We start from the raw sequence: 10,265 nt of genomic DNA on the forward strand, positions 1-10,265 counted from the left end.
TCTCATGACTTTGTTGTTTGTTACATGCTCTGTCCATAATGGCCTGCTGTTTATAATATAGATTCGTTATAATTCGAAAGTCATAGCATTGTAATTGTTTTGCTTTAAGGACATCCATTAGCTCTTTGTGGCGGATTTTATCAAAAACCTTGTTGTAATCTATGAAACAGACGTACATATCTTGGTTCACATTCAAGCATCTCTGGATTAGTACGTTGAATGCAAAGATAGCTTCACGGGTACCTACGCCTCTACGGAATCCAAATTGGGTTTCTTTAATATCCACATCAAGTATTTGGTAAATGCGTTTATGGATGATCTTTAAAAACATTTTAAGTGTGTAAGACATCAGGCTTATGTTGCAATGGTCGGTGCATTCTCTAGCATTTTTCTTTTTTGTGAGACAAATAAATGTTGAGGTCAACAATTCATTGGGTATGTCACCCGACTGATAAATTTCATTAAGGAGCTTTAAGAGGACATCCATGTACTCATTTTCTATTATTTTAAGGATATCAATAGGCAGTTGATCTAGCCCCAGGCTTTTTCCGTTTCTGGTGTTCTTTAGTGCATATAATATTTCTTCCTTTATAATTTCTACACTTGTTTTTCTTTCCTCGAAAAGTATGTCTTGTAGGTTTCCTCTTTCGTTGTCGAAGAGCTCTTCCATATATTCTTTCCATAGTTTTAGCTTTTCGTTAGTCGTTACCATAGTATTTTCATTTTTATCTAAAAGAGTTGTGTCGTGGTTTCTTTTTTGCAGCCCTTCCATTTTTTAACCTTTTTATGTAGGTTGAATAGGTCAAATTTGTTCTGAATATCTTCTATCTTTTTACATTTTTCCTCATAGTAAGTTTGTTTTGCCTCTTTTATCATTAAATGTTTTCTGATTTAATTGATAATGATTTTGACGTGACAACGTCTTAAATTAGGTTGTGGCTCGGAGTCATTCATGAAAAAGTGTAACGCCCGCTCACGTCTGTTACGATGAGTCACCGAACGAGAGAGAGGCCCGCCGGACCGGCGAATGCCTTGCGTCTCTCTCCCACTCAAACATGATCGGTCCGCTGCGCGCGCAGCACTAGAGAATTAGGCGCGTTGAATCGGTGCGTGCTTGTGTCTCTGTCTTTCTCGAGCGTTCTTGGCGTTCAAGACACATTACAGCAAAAACACTTCCTTTCATTTCATATTTCTCCTATCATCGTCCTATCCTCAACAAAATCACTCAAATAGAAATTAGTTAAGTTTAAGTTTACATGTACAATGTTTTAGTAAACAAAATATATTTCTATAGTTAAAATTTGTGCAATTCTTATTTTCATTCAATTCCTTTTTCCTATTGTGCAATTTAATAATATTCATATCAATAAATATTCTACCGAGAAAAAGACGTTGTCACGTAAAATCTTCGCCCGTAAAACCGACTTTACAGGCAACCGATTTTTTTAATTGTGAATGTCTTTGTTCTTGGTTTGTCTTCTTTGGTTCATCCCTCCGAGTATTTCGTCGATTATCCAGTTGTCTCTGTTTCTTATCAGTTCTTTTAATATCTCTATTCTCTCTTGAAATGTCTATTTTTTGCATGGAACGAGGAGGCAGTTTTTAAGGATTAGGATTATATTAGTATCTAATTTATCAAAGTTTTCGTATATTTTCTGTTGCAGTTTGTTTTTTATATCAGCTTCTTTCAGTTTTCTAACATCTAATTTTAAATTTCTTTGGGGTTTTGCCCTTTTGCAAAGTTTGTTTTGCCTCTTTTATCATTTTCTGATTTAATTGACAATGATTTTTTAATTGTGAATGTCTTTGTTCTTGGTTTGTCTTCTTTGGTTCATCCCTCCGAGTATTTCGTCGATTATCCAGTTGTCTCTGTTTCTTATTAGTTCTTTTAATATCTCTATTCTCTCTTGAAATGTCTATTTTTGCATGGAACGAGGAGGCAGTTTTTAAGGATTAGGATTATATTAGTATCTAATTTATCAAAGTTTTCGTATATTTTCTGTTGCAGTTTGTTTTTTATATCAGCTTCTTTCAGTTTTCTAACATCTAATTTTAAATTTCTTTGGGGTTTTCTAATATGCTTAAGATTAAACGTTGTATTAGCGATTAGTGGGTTATGGTCTCATGTGACATTATGTTTTAACTAATTTGATTGTGTTACGATATCTCCCTTTAATCATTATAGTCTTATAGGTAATTTAAAGAACGTTTTTGTGATTCTTAGACCTTGTTCTTTGCAGAATTGTATTAGACGATCTTCTCTATCGTTACCTTCCCCTAGTCCTTGATCTTTCATTATTGTTCCAGCCCTTCCCTTGCCGACTTTTGCATTCAAATCGCCCATAACTACCGTGATTTCCCTATTCTTTGTCATTTTCAGTGCATCTTCAATTTGTTGATAGAATGTTTCCACTTCAAATTGGCCTACTGGTCCTGATTTTTCTATCCATTTTTGTTGCTCCCAACAACATATACTTCATTTTCGACATGCTAACCTTTATCCCTTTCTCTTTAGTAGCACTTCTCCAACCGTCCAACTTCTTTCACAACATTTCTTTACTCTTTTGCACTAATATGATATCATCCGCGAAGAACATTGACCAAGGAGCCCCACTCTCTTACCTTCTCTACCAGTATATCCATAAAAAAATAAACTCCCAGTCCCGAATGTTCTTCCTCCTGTAATTGCAGGATTTTTTTATAAGGTCCCGTAATATCCTTTTAAATAAAAGATTAAGTGTACTAGTTGCCGCAATGCTACTAAAATTATTGAGGTCTTTCTTAGAACCTTTTTTTGTATATTACCACTTTCCATTGGTTGGGAACGGGATATCCATTTATACAAATATTAAAAATTTTTTTAATGAAAGAATATAGCTTTTTGGTGTCGCATTTAAGGAATTTATTATCTTTAGCTTCAGAACAACTTACTCTGTTATGTTTTAATAAGATAACGGATTTTTTTATGTTTTTGGTCACGCTCGCTTCTTTCTCCTGTATGTAGATGTGTTCTTCGGATGCTGTCTTATATTCTTCTCTTTCTTCCAATAGTAAGTTGTTATAGTGTTGCATCCATTGTTTTTCTGTTATTACCTCTATTGATATTTCTTATGTTTTTTTACTCTTGTTGTTGACATTATAAATTTCCACATATCTGTATTTGTTCGTCCTCCTATATAGGTATTGATTTCCTAAAATTTTCTATCCCACAATTTATTTGTCTTCGCTATAACTGACATCATTTTTCTTTTCGACATATAACAATGACTCTTTCGACTAGCTGTTCTATATCGTCAGTCTTCCATTAATTATTGCTACCTTGCTTTAACTTTTAGCCAGTACTTCTTCCGATGTTTTAGAAATACTTTTAATAATATACATTATTAAGTACACATTTCGTAAAATCATTAATTTGAATCCTATATAAGCTTTCCATCTAGTTTTTTTTTGCAAAGAAAGAGCACACTTTGTTGTATAAAACTATCTTAAGTATGCTTTGAGTATTCCATTCTTTCATATTCGTTTTCATCTGGATAAATGAAATAACTTTTGTATCATTTGGAATTAATATTTTTGCACTTACTAAATAATGAGAGTTACTTATTGTTATATATATACCAAAAGGTATATTAATGTATGTCCTTGTGTTTAAAGAAACCGTTGATTATCTTGAGGTCGTCCTATTCGCTAATTATGATTAGTGTTCTGCCGGTGTTCTCTATGCGGATCTATGGTTTTGCTATTTTTTTTTGGCTAGTTTTTGGCTATTTAAATCTCTTAATAGCCATATTTCACGTGTGTTTCTGATTTCTCTGATTATATCACTTAGCTTGGTAAAAAAATTGGGCTTTTGCATAGTGCTGGTGATCGTCTGATGGGACATAGGCACCAATAACTGAGAAGTTCCTTGCATCCAAGGATCCAATCTTTATTTTGATAAGCATTTCATCAACAGTTTCTTAGTCAGTTATATATTTTTTTATGTTTTTTTCTTTATTAGTATTAAAACTCATATGCTTGCTCCTTATTCTTGCTGCTCTCCATATATATCTCCACCATCAAAAGCCTTCCCGAAATCTATAAAGGTTAATGCTAGTAGTAGTTATTTCATATTTTTTAGCTCTAGTTATTAGTTTTCGAAGCGTATGAATGAAATTCAGGGTATTGAATCAATTTCTAAAGCCAGCTTGCTCTCTTGCCTGAGCAGCATCTAATGCATTTGTTAATATGTTGTTGATGATCTTTGCGAATATCTTGTATATGACTTATAGTAGACTTATACAGTTCTGTAGTTTTCATATCTTCTTTGTTAAATTTCTTATGAATTAAAATTATGTTTGCTGTATTCAAGTGGTGTGGTATGCATCTTGATCTTAGCCAGTCCGTAAATATGCCTGCTAAGAATATTTAGGTTTTTTGTCAACGTATTTAAGCAGTTTCACTGTTATGTTGTAGCATTTGAAATTTATTGGAATCCCCTCGTATATGTGTTAATTGAAATCTCCTTATATATGCATTATAATAACGAAGAATTTTTTCAATGTTTCTTAGTTCGTATCATTCAATTTAAAACCCATATAATCTTTCGTTCTTCTTTTTAGGTCGCCGCTGTCGATTATGAATCATTTTATTGTTTATTTATGTCACAGGCGCAAATTCTTCGATATTTCTTTGTTCAAACCGCCCGATATTGCGTTTTCAAATTAATTTACGTCTTAATTTCCGTTGTGTTTAGTTTATACCCAAAGTGGTTTGTTTATTCTAAGTGATGTGAGCAATTTTTTTTAGATAATTTCGTCACTCTCAGTGGAGCCGCTGTTAGAGGCAGTGGTTTCGGTGTTAGTCCGAATTTTCTTTTAATTCGTAATGTTTTTTTGTTTTTTCGTCTTTTGTCATGCAAAAATGTGCAGTATAGTAGCAGTGTTGACTTTAAAGTGCAGTCGATGAGGTTGACAGAGATAACGGAAGAATGAAGACGTTTTAGAGGTCGGTCAAAAAGAAAACCGACAAATATGTTAGAGAAGTGGTATTTTACTCAAGTAATGTGTTTATAAAGATATCAACATTTCCATTGTCCAGTTTTTAAAAAGCGTTTGCATGGTGTGTCCAATGTGCCAGTTTCCACCTCAAACCTCAATGTCCTAAGCAGCCGTTTAGGGATATTTTTTTACAGTTTGAAGATGTAGTTTTTTGTTTCAGTTATTGAAAGTTATACAGTGAAACTCAGGTAACTTTTTTTTGTGATCAGATTTTAAAAGTAAAGCAGACATTTTTTAAATAAACGTAATAATTGCTTTCATACAAAAAAAGTTGTAATATTTAAAGTTGTAAATTTTATGGTTTGTCTTTTAGCTGTCATTTTATTTGTTCAGTTTTGTTTTAAATTTAGTATTAACCTATGATAGTTAGCACTATTTTTGACATTTGGTAAATACCTAATCATATTTGAGATTTTGTTTTTGTTTTTTAAAGAAGGTTAACCACTATGCATAGTTTCACTTAAAAAGATAGTTTTTTTATTTGTAATAATTTATTTCTGCTACAAATTGTCGCCCATTAACAATTGTAAGTTTTGTAGTATCTCCAACTCCTGTAAATTGTAAACAGATGACACATGTAAGTTTTTTCTGTATTTTTTAATTGTGACTATTAATATAGTGTTTTTATGTTCTCTATGTTTTGTAACTGTTTGTGGTGACACAAAAATAAATGTTAAATTTTGTTTCTTAACATTTGTTTATTTTTTTAACTAACCCTTTGAGTTTAATTTGAAAAAGATTTTGAATGTTTTGCATCTCTGATAATTATACCTCCAGTTACAACTAGCTGGTTGTAATAGGTATAATTAGGCACCTCAAGTGGCGCCCTATATTAAATTTCTTGAGGTGTTTCCGGTTTATTTTCATTCTGTTTGTCCCAAGAGATTTATGACCGTTTATTTCATTTTTTGTAGTTGCCCCAATCCGACACCCTGTTTTTTTTACTTATCCACGACCCAAGCTCTCCAACTAACCCCTGAGTGCCCGTTCGCACAAGTAGCGTTTATTTTGCTTACCCTATCTTCGCCCCAAGAATTTCTATCCCCAATCTTCTACCCCCAATTGTGAAGAAATACCATAATCAATTTAAAAATTTTTGTTTTAGTTTCACCTAATAGTACATTTATTGACATGTAAGGGAGAGTTAAAGAATATGTGATTTATATCAGCTATACTAGTTCCACACTCACATCTGTCCTTTGGGACACTCCGATTTTATGTAGAGGCTTCGGAAAATATCCACGATCTACTATTAGTCTTAGGATGGTTGACACTGTATTTCTACTTAGTGCAACAACTTTGTAAAATTGGTTCGCAGCCACTATTAGTTGTAATTTAAACAAATTAGTGCCTGTAGTTTCACCTAACTGAATCCAACGTTCATCCCATTTAAATTTAATATGCTGTTTCACATACGCAAGGAAATCACATGTGTTAAATTCTTCAATAAATATATGTGGGTCCTTTAGTGGATTTTTAGCTATTGAATCCGCTATACTATTACCTAATTTGTATTGTCTACCAGTCTTTGATTGTACTTTCTTATATGTTTCTTAATATTTTTTATTGTCTTACAAAGTTCTGTGTATTGTATTCTCTGTATGTTGCTACCTTCATTTTTCTTCTTCTTCATGTGCCCCGTCCGTTCCAAACGTTGGCAATCAACATGGCCACTCTGACCTTGTTTACGGCAGATCTGAATAGTTCAGCAGATGACAATCCGAACCATTTCCGCAAGTTTTGGAGCCACGAGTGTCTTCTCCTCCCTGGACCCCTTCTGCTGTCTATTTTCTCTTGAACGATCAGCTGTAGTACTCTATATTTATTATGTCTCATAACGTGACCCAAGTATTCCAACTTTCTTTTCTTTATACTTATTCCTACCTCTCTCTCTTTACCTATCCGGCGTAGTACCTCTTCGTTGGTCACGTGCTCAGTCCAGGATATACGTAATATGCGTCGGTAAGCCCACATTTCGAAGTACTCTACTTTTTTCATCAATTTTTCCTTCTTTGTCTTAGCAATATTTTGGTTTTATCACTGTTTACTATGTTTATTTTATTGCTACGGTCCTCCGATTTCTTTAGTACTATCAAGGATGATTTTCATTTATTGGGAGCTGTCGATTTGGAGATGTAATCTTTCAATTATCCGTTCGTAGTGATCTGAGTTTTATTTTAGGTGGTTATTATTTATACCGGATACTCTTGGTTTTGTGAACAACTTTATTCCTTCTAGTTTGAGACCTAGAATAATGTTTGCTCTGATAGATTTTGCTATGGTCGCTGCTTGTTTGAAATTTATTTATTACTATTGTTCTGAAGCTATTTTCTTGTGTCATCTTAATGAAATTACAATTTTTATTGGGAATAAGCCACAATTTAAGTTTATTGACATTTTAATTTCCACTTCGGATATCGTTTTCAAAATACAAAACATTATTAAATTAAACAAATTTTAAAAAAGGTAAAAGAAATAATAAATTACACTTACTCACAATCAATTTAATTTAACTATCCAGACGACCGGTTTCGCTTTCTACATTATGCAAAGCATCTTCAGGTCTCGATACAAAGTTAAATAAATGATGCCGGTACTCTATTAATTGATGGTTGAAAGAACATGGTTCAAACTATCCTGTATTGTTGATTGGAGAACTTAAGTCTGCTATTGTAATTGTTTGACAGTAAACGGGGAAGTTCTTGAGGAGACAGATTTTATCGAATGAAGTAGAGATAGGTGTAATGTGATTATTTGTTTGATGAAAGTAATGTTCTATATCATGGAGTTATTTAAGTTATTTATATTTATTCTAGAGATATATTTATGAAATGTGTGTTATTTATTGAGATTTTATTTTATGAAGGTGACAGTTTTAAGACAATGAATGAGATTAGATGTACAAATTGTGTGGGTGTGCAATAATCCATTATCTCCAAGTAAGAGATGTAGTACATTCAAGTTCTCCCCCTTTTTAAATTTAATGTCTGTTTCGTCCCCTTGTTAAGTGTTTTCTGTGTGTTTTAAAGTGTCCTTAATTTTTAATTTTTAAATATAACTTTAAATACTGGAGTTTACAATCATTTGCCATATATTGCAATAGAACTATATCAAAGAAATTTGATAGTTACAAGTTGAAAGAATTGCACACCCACACAATTTGTACATCCAATCTCATTCATTGTCTTAAAACTGTCACCTTCATAAAATAAAATCTCAATAAATAACACACATTTCATAAATATATCTCTAGAATAAATATAAATAACTTAAATAACTCCATGGTATAGAACATTACTTTCATCAAACAAACAATCACATTACACCTATCTCTACTTCATTGGATAAAATCTGTCTCCTCAAGAACTTCCCCGTTTACTGTCAAACAATTACAATAGCAGACTTAAGTTCTCCAATTAACAATACAGGATAGTTTGAACCATGTTCTTTCAACTATCAATTAATAGAGTACCGGCATCATTTATTTAACTTTGTATCGAGACCTGAAGATGCTTTTCATATTGTAGAAAGCGAAACCGGTCGTCGGGATAGTTAAATTAAATTGATTGTAAGTCTAATTTATAATTTCTTTTACCTTTTGAAATGGACTCACACAAGCAACACATTCATGATTTAAACAAATTTTGTTTCTGTTACTCGGTGAAAATTTTTCTAATAATTTAATTGTTTCTGACTTATTTATATTGACAATTCAGATATATATTATAGATTTTAAAGTAGATGACTTTAAAATGATATTGCCAATATTGCTGAGTTGCGTTCCTGGGACGACTTTATCGTAAGATAGTTCTTTCCATTACATCAAATCAATTTTAACTTGAGAATATCCGTCAGAAAAATTTCTGAAAAAAAAATTCTTTGAAAAATCAAAGAAACGGCTCCAATTATGCTAAATGAAATTAATTGCGTCCCATATTCTTTGGCAGAATGCAGTAGGATCTGGTTACTCATATTAAAAGGGGAAGTTAATAAAAGGAAAGTACCATATTAGTATAGCAGGGAATGAAATATTAGAAAACGATAACAAGGAAGAAAGCTGTGAAAAACTCAAAAATAACATAATTAACGCAGCAACAGAATCAGTTGAAAAACAACAAACACTAACATATCAAAAAAGAAAACCTCATGATTTAGAGAGGAAGTGAAAACATAATGTGAAGAAAAAAAGAAAGCCTTTTCACAATACAGAACAAAACAAACATAACAGGCATACAGCTACTATAAACGAATAAGAAATAAAACGAATACTTTAGTTAGACAAATAAAAAGGGAAATCTGGCAGAGCTTCTCAAAACAGATGGAATACGGCATCTACGGAACACAAAAACAAATATCGAGAATGATCAGAGGACAAACAACAGAGATAAACGAACTAATAAAAACGTAACACATTCAGAAGTAAACATGAGCAGACTACTTTCGATCCCTATTTGCTGAAGCTAATAATAATGAACCATCAACACCAGAGATGACGACAAACGAAGAAATAAATATTGAGAATGAAGGGATAAAGGAAGTATTAAGAAAATTAAAAAATAGAAAATCACCAGGAAAAGACAGAATACCGAACGAACTTCTAAAGTACGGAAGACTAGATCTAACCAAACAACTATTAAAACAAATCCAAAAAAGAATAGAACAAAACAAAATTCCTCAAGAATGGCGATCAAGCATCAGACTAACTCTCTTTACAAAGGTAGACAAATCGGACCAAGAAAATTACAAAGGAATTAATTTAATAACCACAACACTATAATTAACAACCAAAGTAATAACAAATAAATTAAATAAAATTATAACACTAGCAGAAGAACAACAAGTTTTTAGGTCGGGAAGATCATGCAATGATGCTGTATTTATAATCAAGCAAGTGCAAGAGAAATCATTAGAATAGAAGATAAGGAGAAATAAAAATATTGGAAAAGAAATGAAAGGCAGAATTTACAAAACAGTCATCAGACTAATAATGACATACGCGGCAGAAACACAGAAAGATACAGAGAGGACAAAAGGAATGTTAGAAATAGCACACATGAAAACACTTAATAGTAAATAACTATATGATCGAGCTAGAAGTACAGATATACGACGTAGATTCAACGTGAAGAATATCAAAGACTGGGTAGGAAATAGAAGAGTAGAATGGAACAATCATATAAGCCGAATGACATTAAATAGAGTAGTAAAGACGGCAAGAGATGGTCC

This window comes from Diabrotica undecimpunctata, chromosome 3 (assembly GCF_040954645.1).
Source record: "Diabrotica undecimpunctata isolate CICGRU chromosome 3, icDiaUnde3, whole genome shotgun sequence".
Classification (NCBI taxonomy): Eukaryota; Metazoa; Arthropoda; class Insecta; order Coleoptera; family Chrysomelidae; genus Diabrotica; species Diabrotica undecimpunctata.